We start from the raw sequence: 9,863 nt of genomic DNA, 5'->3' as shown, positions 1-9,863 counted from the left end.
GGCTGTTACGGGTCGGGCTGTGGGCTATAGAGAGAGGGGTCATGGGGACCCAGGGTCCGTCCCCTGACACTAGGTCACTTCTGAGTGTAAGGTCAATTTGTGAGCTCTGCAGATATACGCCAGGCACCTTGGCTGTTCACCAGTGTTGATTGGGAGTTTGGGCAGTACTTGTCAAAAACCCGGATCGTAGGGGATGATGTGTGAGTCCGAATGCAGGCGGGGCTCAACTAGATGGGATCCGAGAGCTCCGGTAGTGGACCAAAGCTTCTCCAGGAAGCCTGGTTCTGCTGGATGGTACAAGAGGCTCTAAGGAGGACGCAGCCTCAGTGACTCGGAGGGAGCGCTGTGCCTCCATTACGTCTCAGTTAGTCCTTGTATTTCTTATGTCTGAGGTATCTTGTAGGAAGGGGCCGGGATTCACTCAGAGGGACTTGGGGTAGCATTTTAGTCAAGATTAGAACTGAGGAAAACTACAGGTATTTATAAGGGGGAATGGAAAGGACTTAGTCAAAGTCCGAATGATAATAGAAGAACACCGAAAGGTGCCGAATGATACCAAGAGGTACCGAAAGGTCCCGAACGATATCCTTAATGGGGAATCGAGGTGTCGGGTCAAGGGGGGCGGAGTAAGAGGCCGGAAGATGAATGGGAATGAGAAATGGGTAAGAGGGGGTTAGCCGGCTGAGTGGTAAGAAGAAGATAGTCATGCTAAGAATGGAAGGTGACTAATAAGAGATGATGTGAGAGGGGTCACCGAAGGATGCGGGTAGCTCCGAAAGCGGAGTTGCGTATCCGAAGGATGTTGGGTGACTCCAATAAATGAAATGGGTGGAGAAATGGTTTAGGGGCATGTCACAGGATGTTGGAGGTCCATCAGGGTATCGGAGCAAATCCGGAGTCTCCGGATGTTCCGACTTGGGGCCGAGCTTCTGGGATGGGAGTAGCCAAGGTTCGGTGTGCCACAACCAGGCCGGAGCTGAGACAATCAGGAAGGAAGGTGACTTGGGGAGTGGGGAGGCATGGTGTAGGGGATGGTGAAGTTGTTAGGAAGGTGTGGTGTGGTGGGAGTGCACGGGTCGGGATTCCGGGATATGACAGTACTGTTTGCCATCCCTTTAGGGTGACTGATGCATACGTCCCATTGATCTTTTCCCACCATGGTTCCTGTATCAGCAGGATGTCCGTTCTTGGGTTCCTGCATTTTACTATTGTTTGCATTACAGCTTGCATGGCCGCGTTAGAATGGTTCACGTTTATGCTACAAACTGTAAGGGCAGTTGGTAGTTTGGGCTTATAGGTCATTGAGGTGGGATTGGGGGGAGGGCGTCTCTTCAATATCCATCTGTTCTCCTCTGACGTTGATGGTGTGGAGGGGCGGACATAGCGGGTGGGCTTTAGATTTGAGTTCACCAGTCTCACTGTGGATGCCCTTTGGGCTTCCTGTGACTGGTTCTGGCTTAGGATGCGGCTCACATCATCACCCGTTAGGCCGATGTTAATTGAGGCTTCACCCTCTCGTTCAGTCAGGTTTGAGTGCTTCTCCTTACCTTTTCTCTTATTTTTCTGCCTGGGTTGCAGTGGTTGTGGGGTTGATGTGGCAGGCATAGGCGTGGGCATGAGGTTCTTCAGGATGGGTTTGAGGCCCATCCTGTTCCTCCTGGCATTGCATTCCTTGTGGTCACACGCATGCGCTTCTTTGCAGTTGATGCATCGTAGTCACACATCAGGTGGGTGTTCCCCCGTGGTGTGGTCTTTCGAACTGCATTTGAAACATCATGATTGTCTGCAGTTTTGCATGCAATGCGAGAACATGCTGCATTTACTGCAAGCGTGGACTTGGATGCGTTCCTCATACAGGGTGATAGTGCATCTGTAGTTAAATAAAAAGATGGCTTGGAGCGCTAGGATAGCGTCTCTGTCTTTCTTGTTAGCTAGGTCTAGTACAATTGAAGCAAAATTCTTAGCATATATGATTTCATCCGACCCGAGCCATTTGAGTGGGCCCCATTGTTTTAGCTCCCTGTATTGGGGGATGTAGGCCATCATCTCTTCGTGGATCACGCTGATTGGAATCGGGATATTGTCGCAATGTGTCACGACCGACAAATCCCAGGGCTCCGTCAGCGGTGAACCAATGCCGATAGGCAAATCTGCCGACCCGAAACCCATCCTAACCAGCCCCCAACCCATGTCTGGCCCCTGCCTTATTGCATGAGACTTGGCCAATAATCAGAACCTAGACCCTGCCGGTATTCTGACCTTACCTCCAGTTCCTGAGCCCTTGGCGGTCCCGGCATTCAGTCCCTCCAGTTCCTATGCCTGCCTTGTCTCCATCTGAACCACACTCATTGCTTCCCACTTTGTGGTCACAGCCATGCCCCACTTCCGTGCATTCCGCACCCTCTGCCCATCTCTGCACCCTCTGGCCACTTCCGGTTGCCCTTGACACCTCTGGTCAGGTCAACACTCCCACTCCCCTCTGTACCTCTGTTGGCCTTCATGCTGTCCTTGTGTGACAGTGCTGACAGATCAACCTCTGTTTGCGGACTTGTGTCGGCACCGCACCGACCCTGCTTATTTGCGGACTTGTATCGGCGCCGCACGCTGACCTCCGCTTTTGTCCTCTGGCCATTTTTGTCACTCGGCAACATAACATTCATTCCTTGCCGAGTGCCTATTATGTTCACCCCAATATTGGCATTTGATCCGTGTGCTATTGCACTTTCCTATTCATTCATTTAATCTGTCAATATTGGTACTTGATCTGCTTTGACCTTATTCATTCCTTGCCTCCCATTTCCCAGGTTCTTGTCCTTGGTTTAGTTTGACAAGTCCCCGCTCATTTCCGCTTATTTCCACACTGGACCGACCAGTCCCTCTTTTGATTTCTCTTACCTACTTATACCTTGTAAATACTTTCGGGGACCTCAGTCTGAAATCAACTAGAGTACCCCCCCTGTTCTGGTCTGAGTCCCTCCTTCTGCAAAGGGGGCTTCCCCCCCTCTGAGTCCGTGCTCGCGGAGTCTGCGCTCCTCCTACAGGTCCGCTCTGCCCGCAAGTCTTGTTTGAAGTGTGCTGTAAGTGTCAGTCTGTAAATACAGGATTTCCCCAAACGTCAAGCTCAGTGTCAGGGCAATAGCCCCGAACCCCGAGTCACATGTAAACTAGATAGATATAGTCACGTGGACAAGTGGGAACCTCGGGAACCGCTTACACACCACCGTAAAATACATCATCTTGTATCACTTACGGCTTTGTGTGCTGAGCAACCCCAAAGACCTCACACTTTTTTAAGTGCATGAGGTGTGTTTTACAACACAACCCACAACTATAAAATCTCAACATCTGATTCGGAAGCGCTTATGGCGCCTAAACACGCCCGCAAGGGCAAGGTCGCATCTGCAGCGACGTTAAAAAGAAGCGAGCGGTTTATTAAGAAACCGCAATCTCCCATCATGGGAGATTCAAACCAAAAGCCGTCGTCAGATGACGACGAGGATCAACGCGATCCGGGAAAAGCAACCACTTCAGGGCTGGTCCCTGAAGACTTTAGAAACTTACGTGGAGTAAGTGCGGGGCAAAATACCCCCAGAACTCCACAACAAACCGATCTAACCCAAGCTGGGGAAGATCCCTTATCTCCTCACGAGGTAATCGACTTGCGCGAAAAACGCGTAAGCACCGAACGATCAGCCCAAAAAGCTGATCGGATAGAGCCGCAGGAAACCCCAGGGCCCCACTATCCCCTAGAGTTCCCAATCACGTCCCCAAGTCAAGCCCTAAAGGCAGACAAAGGGAAACAAAGGGAAGAAACCCCGCGTCGGCTATCCGAAAAACTACTGGACTTGTTCCAGGTTCCGTCCGAATGGAGGACGGAAAGTGAAGATCAACTTCTTCTCAGGCTGAAAGCCCGAGAAGGCGCGAAAATACGCCCTGAGAGCAGGATCTCTCAGAGCGCGGAAGCTCCAAAAGAGCCTCTGCTGTTTACACCCCCACGCACCATGCCAGACAAGGCAAGGTCGCCAACTTCGGAGGAGGTCTCCGAGATAATGAGGAGGAGGCGAACTGAAATGAGGGAGTTCGCTGAGGAAGCCTTACGTAAAAATAAGGAGAAACCAGCGAACAGACCCCTCTATGAAAGGGAAGCACCCTCCGCAACGGCCTCGCCAAAACAAAGCGAGCGTGGAGTGTTCACTCCAAGAACCCATTCTGGAACTCCCAGAAGCGGAAATGTCAACTGGGGAGAGTCACTGCTCGCCCAACCAAACTTCCTCCTGGAAAACCAGGAATCGCGCATAATAAACGCGATAAACTCGATCCAGAAAAAGATCGAGGAAACGAACCATAATAGCACGGCTCGTCTAGAGATAACTCTAGAAAGAATGGCCAACGCAATCGACGCGTTGACAGAAAAAATCAGCGAACAAACAGATTTGCTGAAGGAAATAAACTCCTCACAAAAAAGTGAGGAAACAAATAAACACCCCTGGACCACGGTCCAGGACATAATAGAACTCGTGAAAAATTCACGAAAAGAACCACCAGTGAAAGCACACTGGAATATCACCAGCGACTCGACAGAGACGCTAAGGAGATCCTTCTCCCAAGGATAGGAGAAGACGATGCCGAGAGAAGACATCGTTCAGAGATCAGAAGGAGAATTGGCACGTACCAAAGGTTCGGCCAAACATCCAATTATGACGGACCTCTCGAACAGAGAGGTAACGCATTCATACCCTCTCAAAACAATGAGAGAATACAAATACAACTTCAGGCGAATTCGCCTGAACCAAAGAAATGCTGCGAGAAAGATTCCCCCCAGCAAAAACCCCCCCAAAGGAGAGATCTCCATTGGACAGCGACCCCGCGAAGGCAGGGGAGCAAGAAGAGTACCTGGAGAAATGGTACGAAAAGGCCATAAGAATGGCCGAAGTGAGAATACTCACTCCCTACCCAGAAGGAGTGAAGCCAGAAGCCCTAAAGAATGGGCCGGCATTCCCTGACAAGAAATGGTCAGGGGAGAACGACATGGAATCGTTCTGGCAGTGGTTCACAGAACTACTGGGATTCCTCGCCTCGCGAGGATGCAAAGGTCCCCAATTCGACGAAGTCCACCTGGACTGCTTGATTCGTGGATTAGGGGGACCCGCATTTGACCTCGGAATTAGACTCCGAGACGAAACTCTCCTCAGAGGAGACGAGGGCATGTTCCTCGAGGTTCTCAACATATTGATGAGAACCTTCATCAAAGCCTCCGCCGCGTTGAACGCGACAAAGAAATACCGCAACGTCAAATACGAAGCGGAAAAAGGCCTAAAACAGTTCTACTTAGAACTGTCAAAAGCAGCGTCCCAAATGGTGACGCCGCCAGACCAGGCGTCCTTTAACGCCAGGTTCTTAAACTACATTCCCCTCGAATGGAAGAGGGAAATGATTGCTCATGATAGAATCAGAGCAGACTTCTCCTCAAACGAGGAGATGTTAAAAGCAATATCTCGTGTAGACGAGATAATTGACGGGCTGAAGATGTCTTCAGCCTACAAATCAGGGTACTATACCCGAACAACCACCACGGCAACAACGAGCCGCGGCAAAGCCCTCCCGTCAGGAAAGAAAGCGGAAGAGCTGAAACCCAGATGGAAAGAGGATACATCCTCGAAAAACTCGAGGAAAACTGACCAAAAGTCAGTTCCAATTTGCGGCAAATGCGGCAAAATAGGGCAAACGAAAGATTGCCCAAGACACAATATAACGAGCGATGAAAAACCAAGGCGTATAGCTGCCATGGAAATCGCAAACTCAACAGATGAAGAGTCAAAAAGCTCATCAGATGAGAAACCAGAGAACAACTCTGGTAACTCCGAAGCATCAAGCTTCGAAGTGGAGGACCCATACGAAGGACCTCAATACTCACCTGACTCAGAGGGTGAGGAAGTCAACGTTGGGACCATAAGAATGGGCCCAATGTCAGTCGTCGACCACGATGACATAAATTATGAAATCAAACTGGCTGTAGCACACCAGTTAGAAAACACGGCAGACGAAAAAGTCGCCGAAGCCTTGGTGGAAGCACCAAGAAAAGACGCCTTGGGGAAATACACCAAAGTACCCAAGGAAAACAAGGACAAAGGGAAGAAGGACCAAAAGTCCATCGAAACCCAGTCCCCTTTATTTGATGCGAAATTCCGCATCTCAAAAGACGCGGGAAAATACCCCGTAAACAGACCGCTCTCAACAAAGAGAACGCTAATGGCTCACATAAAAATAGCAGGCATAAAAGCCTATGCGCTATTCGATAGTGGAGCCGAAACGGACGCTATATCGCCGGACTTTGTCCGCGCGGTCCACATCCCAATCCTTCAACTGGAGAACCCAGTCGTCCTCCAAATGGGGACGAAAGGAACAAGATCACAGATCCTGTTCGGAACTAACGTGGACGTTGAGATCAACGGCCACGTAGAAAAACATTACTTCGATGTAATTAACATCGACAGGTACGACGCCATCTTCGGCGCCCCCTGGTTAAACAAAAACCAGGTAAGCTTAGACTTCCGGTCCCACAAAGTGAGAACGGCGAACAAGGGCAACATAGACACCCTTGGAATAAGCGAAGACCGTGTGACGAGATCACACGGAGGGAAAACTCGAGCAAGAGCCCGAGAACAACCAAAAAAGAAGCCCCCCTGACAGGGAGGCGGGACTGAAACACACCTCAGGGTAATCACAAGAAAATACCCTGAAGGTTGGCCCAATCCTAGTCCGGAAGGACTAGAACTTCCAGACGTACCACACCTGGAAGGTCTCCCCATGAACAACCCCGAGTTCGAAATACTCAGGGAGTGGTGGAGAGAAAAATTTGAAACCGTAATGGCGCCAGCGCCATTAGAAATGCCTCCCCTGAGGGAAGTGAACCATCGAATCCCGTTGAAGGATCCGAACAAGAAATTTCGGGAAAACACCCCGAGATGTCCCGCAGCACTGCAGGAAGCACTAGCGACCAAAATAGATCGCTATGTAAAAGCAGGATGGTGGTATCCCGCAAACAGCGAGCGAGCATGCCCGCTACTGTGCATCCGCAAAGCAGATGGATCTTTGCGCACGGTAATAGACGCGAGGAACCGTAACTCAAACACGATCCTCAACGTCACACCAATGCCAGACATGCAACTGATCCAGGAATCAGTTGCCAGAGCAACATACCGATCAAAGATCGATATGTCGGACGCGTACGAACAAATACGTGTGGATCCAGATGACGTCCATAGGACGACATTCTCCACGCCCCACGGGACGTACAACTCGAACACGATGCAGCAAGGAGACTGCAACGCTCCCTGCACCTTCCAGCGCGCACTGACCTGGGAACTACGAGGAGAAGTAGGCAGACGCCTACACGTCTGGTTCGACGATATATTCACCAGCACAAGCTCGGTGGAAAACCACAATAAAGCACTATTGTGGTTCTTCACTCGCCTAAAAGGGGCGAAATTCTACATAAGCCGGAAAAAATTCCAGCCATTTGCCCCAATCCTAGACGTTCTAGGAAGCCGAGTGGACGAACAGGGCATCCACGCTCAAGCGGATAAAATGGAAAAAATCCGCAACTGGCGAGAGCCAGCAGACCACACAGGAGTCCTAAGATTCCTGGGAATGGTAGAATATCTATCGATATTCATGCCAAACGTCAGCGGTTACACAGGACCACTGCAAACAATCTGCTCAAACAAGCAGACATTCAGGTGGACACCACTCCACCAGAAATGCTTCGACGAAATCAAACGTCTAGCATGTAGGGCTCCGATCCTGAAGCCCGTCCAGTGGAACCCACCGGAAAGCCTCTCAGAAGAAGAGAGGACCAAACTCCACGTCTGGGTCATAACAGACGCATGCCCAGCGGGCATGGGTGCATTAATTGGACAAGGCGAAAGGTGGCAGACTTGCCGCCCGGCCGCATTCATGTCCAAAAAGTTCACCAACACACAATGTAGGTACTTCGCCTACAAGCTCGAGGCACTGGGTGTCCTCGAAGCGCTCATGAGATGGCAAGACGACCTCATGGGAGGCCGTGAATTCACAGTAATCATGGACCACAAAGCTTTGGAATATTTCAAAGCGAAAAACCACAACTCAGGAAGACACCTGAGATGGCAAGCCTTTTTCGCAAGCTTCAATTGCGAAATAAAATACGTGGAAGGCCACAAAAACAAAGTGGCAGATGCACTCTCAAGATACTACGACTCGTCAACGGACGAGGATCTGCATTTCGACGATTATGTGTCGGCGGACATCCACCTGGACAAAAATGCAGAAGATATCATTCCCGACAGAATCGAGGAATACGAAGAACTGCTACTAAGCAGTACCCTGAGTAAAAACTCAGAGAAAAAGAGACTCGCAGCGATACGCGCGCGAAAAACACCCTAGAGGAAGCTCTAGGGGGGAGCGATAACCTAGAGGAAACTCTAGGGGGGAGCGCCCAAAATCTGGAAGAAATCATAACTCCAGAAAAGAACCTTCGAAAACAATTCGAAGAAAAAGACCTCATTGAGGCAATAAAATCTGGATACTTGAAAAGCCAGATCCACCGGGAAATCCTAGAGAACCCGGGGAATTTCAAAAACTTCTCCGTAAAAGACGGACTGATAACCCGACTTGGAGAAGGAGGAACGACCCAGATAGTAGTCCCGAAAGGAAACTACGAAAGGAAGTCCATTCGGGGAATAATCCTCGAGAGCATCCACGAAACACTTGGACATCTAGGATCCAAGAAAACAGTGGAAACCCTCCGTCGACACTTCTGGTGGAAGTCGATGAGAAAAGACACCCACAAGTTCTGCAGGTCTTGCGGAACTTGCCAAACAACCAAGAAAAGCACCAGGAGAAATCCCGGACTGCTTCACCCACTCCCGACCCCCGAGGCACCATGGTCATCAATAGCCATGGACTTCACAGGTCCATTCCCAACAAGCCTGGGATATGATTACCTCTGGGTAATCATCTGTAGGTTGACGTCCAACGTCCACCTAATTCCAATAAAAACAACAACGAACGCACTAGAACTAGCATTCGTATTTCTTCGTGAAGTTGTAAGACTCCACGGTCTACCACACTCGATCATATCAGATCGAGACTCGAAATTCACGTCAAAATTTTGGCGCGAACTACACCGAATACTCGGTGTACAGTTGAAATTCACAACTGCATTCCACCCGCAAGGCGACGGCCAAGCGGAAAGAATGATACAAAAAGTAGTACAAATACTACGCGCGATGGTTAGACCAGACCAACGCGACTGGGCAGCGAAACTGTCGATGGCGGAATTCGCGATCAATGCGAGCTCGAACACATCGACAGGATTTGCCCTGTTCGAATTAATCTACGGCCATATGCCAAAAATGTGCCTAACAGCACCACTCTCGGACTACCCGGGAATAAACAACTTTGCTCAAAAAGCGAAGGAAAACCTCATGGCAGCACACGACGCGATAATACATAATCGCGCTGCTCAAACAATCCAGGCGAATAAGAAAAGACGCCCGGACCCGCCTTTGAAAAAAGGCGAGCTCGCATACTTATCCACAGATAAGCTGAACCTACCCAAAGGCAGGGCAGGAAAACTAAAGCCCCTATACATAGGGCCTTATGAAATCCTGGAAACATTTCCAGAAACGTCCAACTACGTCCTCAAGTTGCCACCACAACTTGAACAACGCGGAATCCACCCAAGATTCCATGTATCCCGGCTAGCACCTCACGAGCCGAATGACCAGGAAACCTTCCCAAATAGGGAAGTAAACATATTCTACGATTTCGGGGAAGACCCTGATCGCGAAGCAGTAGTTCGCGAAATCCTAAACCACGCG

Source organism: Cantharellus anzutake, assembly GCF_015039405.1.
Source record: "Cantharellus anzutake strain C23 chromosome Unknown EI90scaffold_143, whole genome shotgun sequence".
NCBI lineage: Eukaryota > Fungi > Basidiomycota > Agaricomycetes > Cantharellales > Hydnaceae > Cantharellus > Cantharellus anzutake.
Note: the sequence above shows the minus strand (reverse complement) of the source record.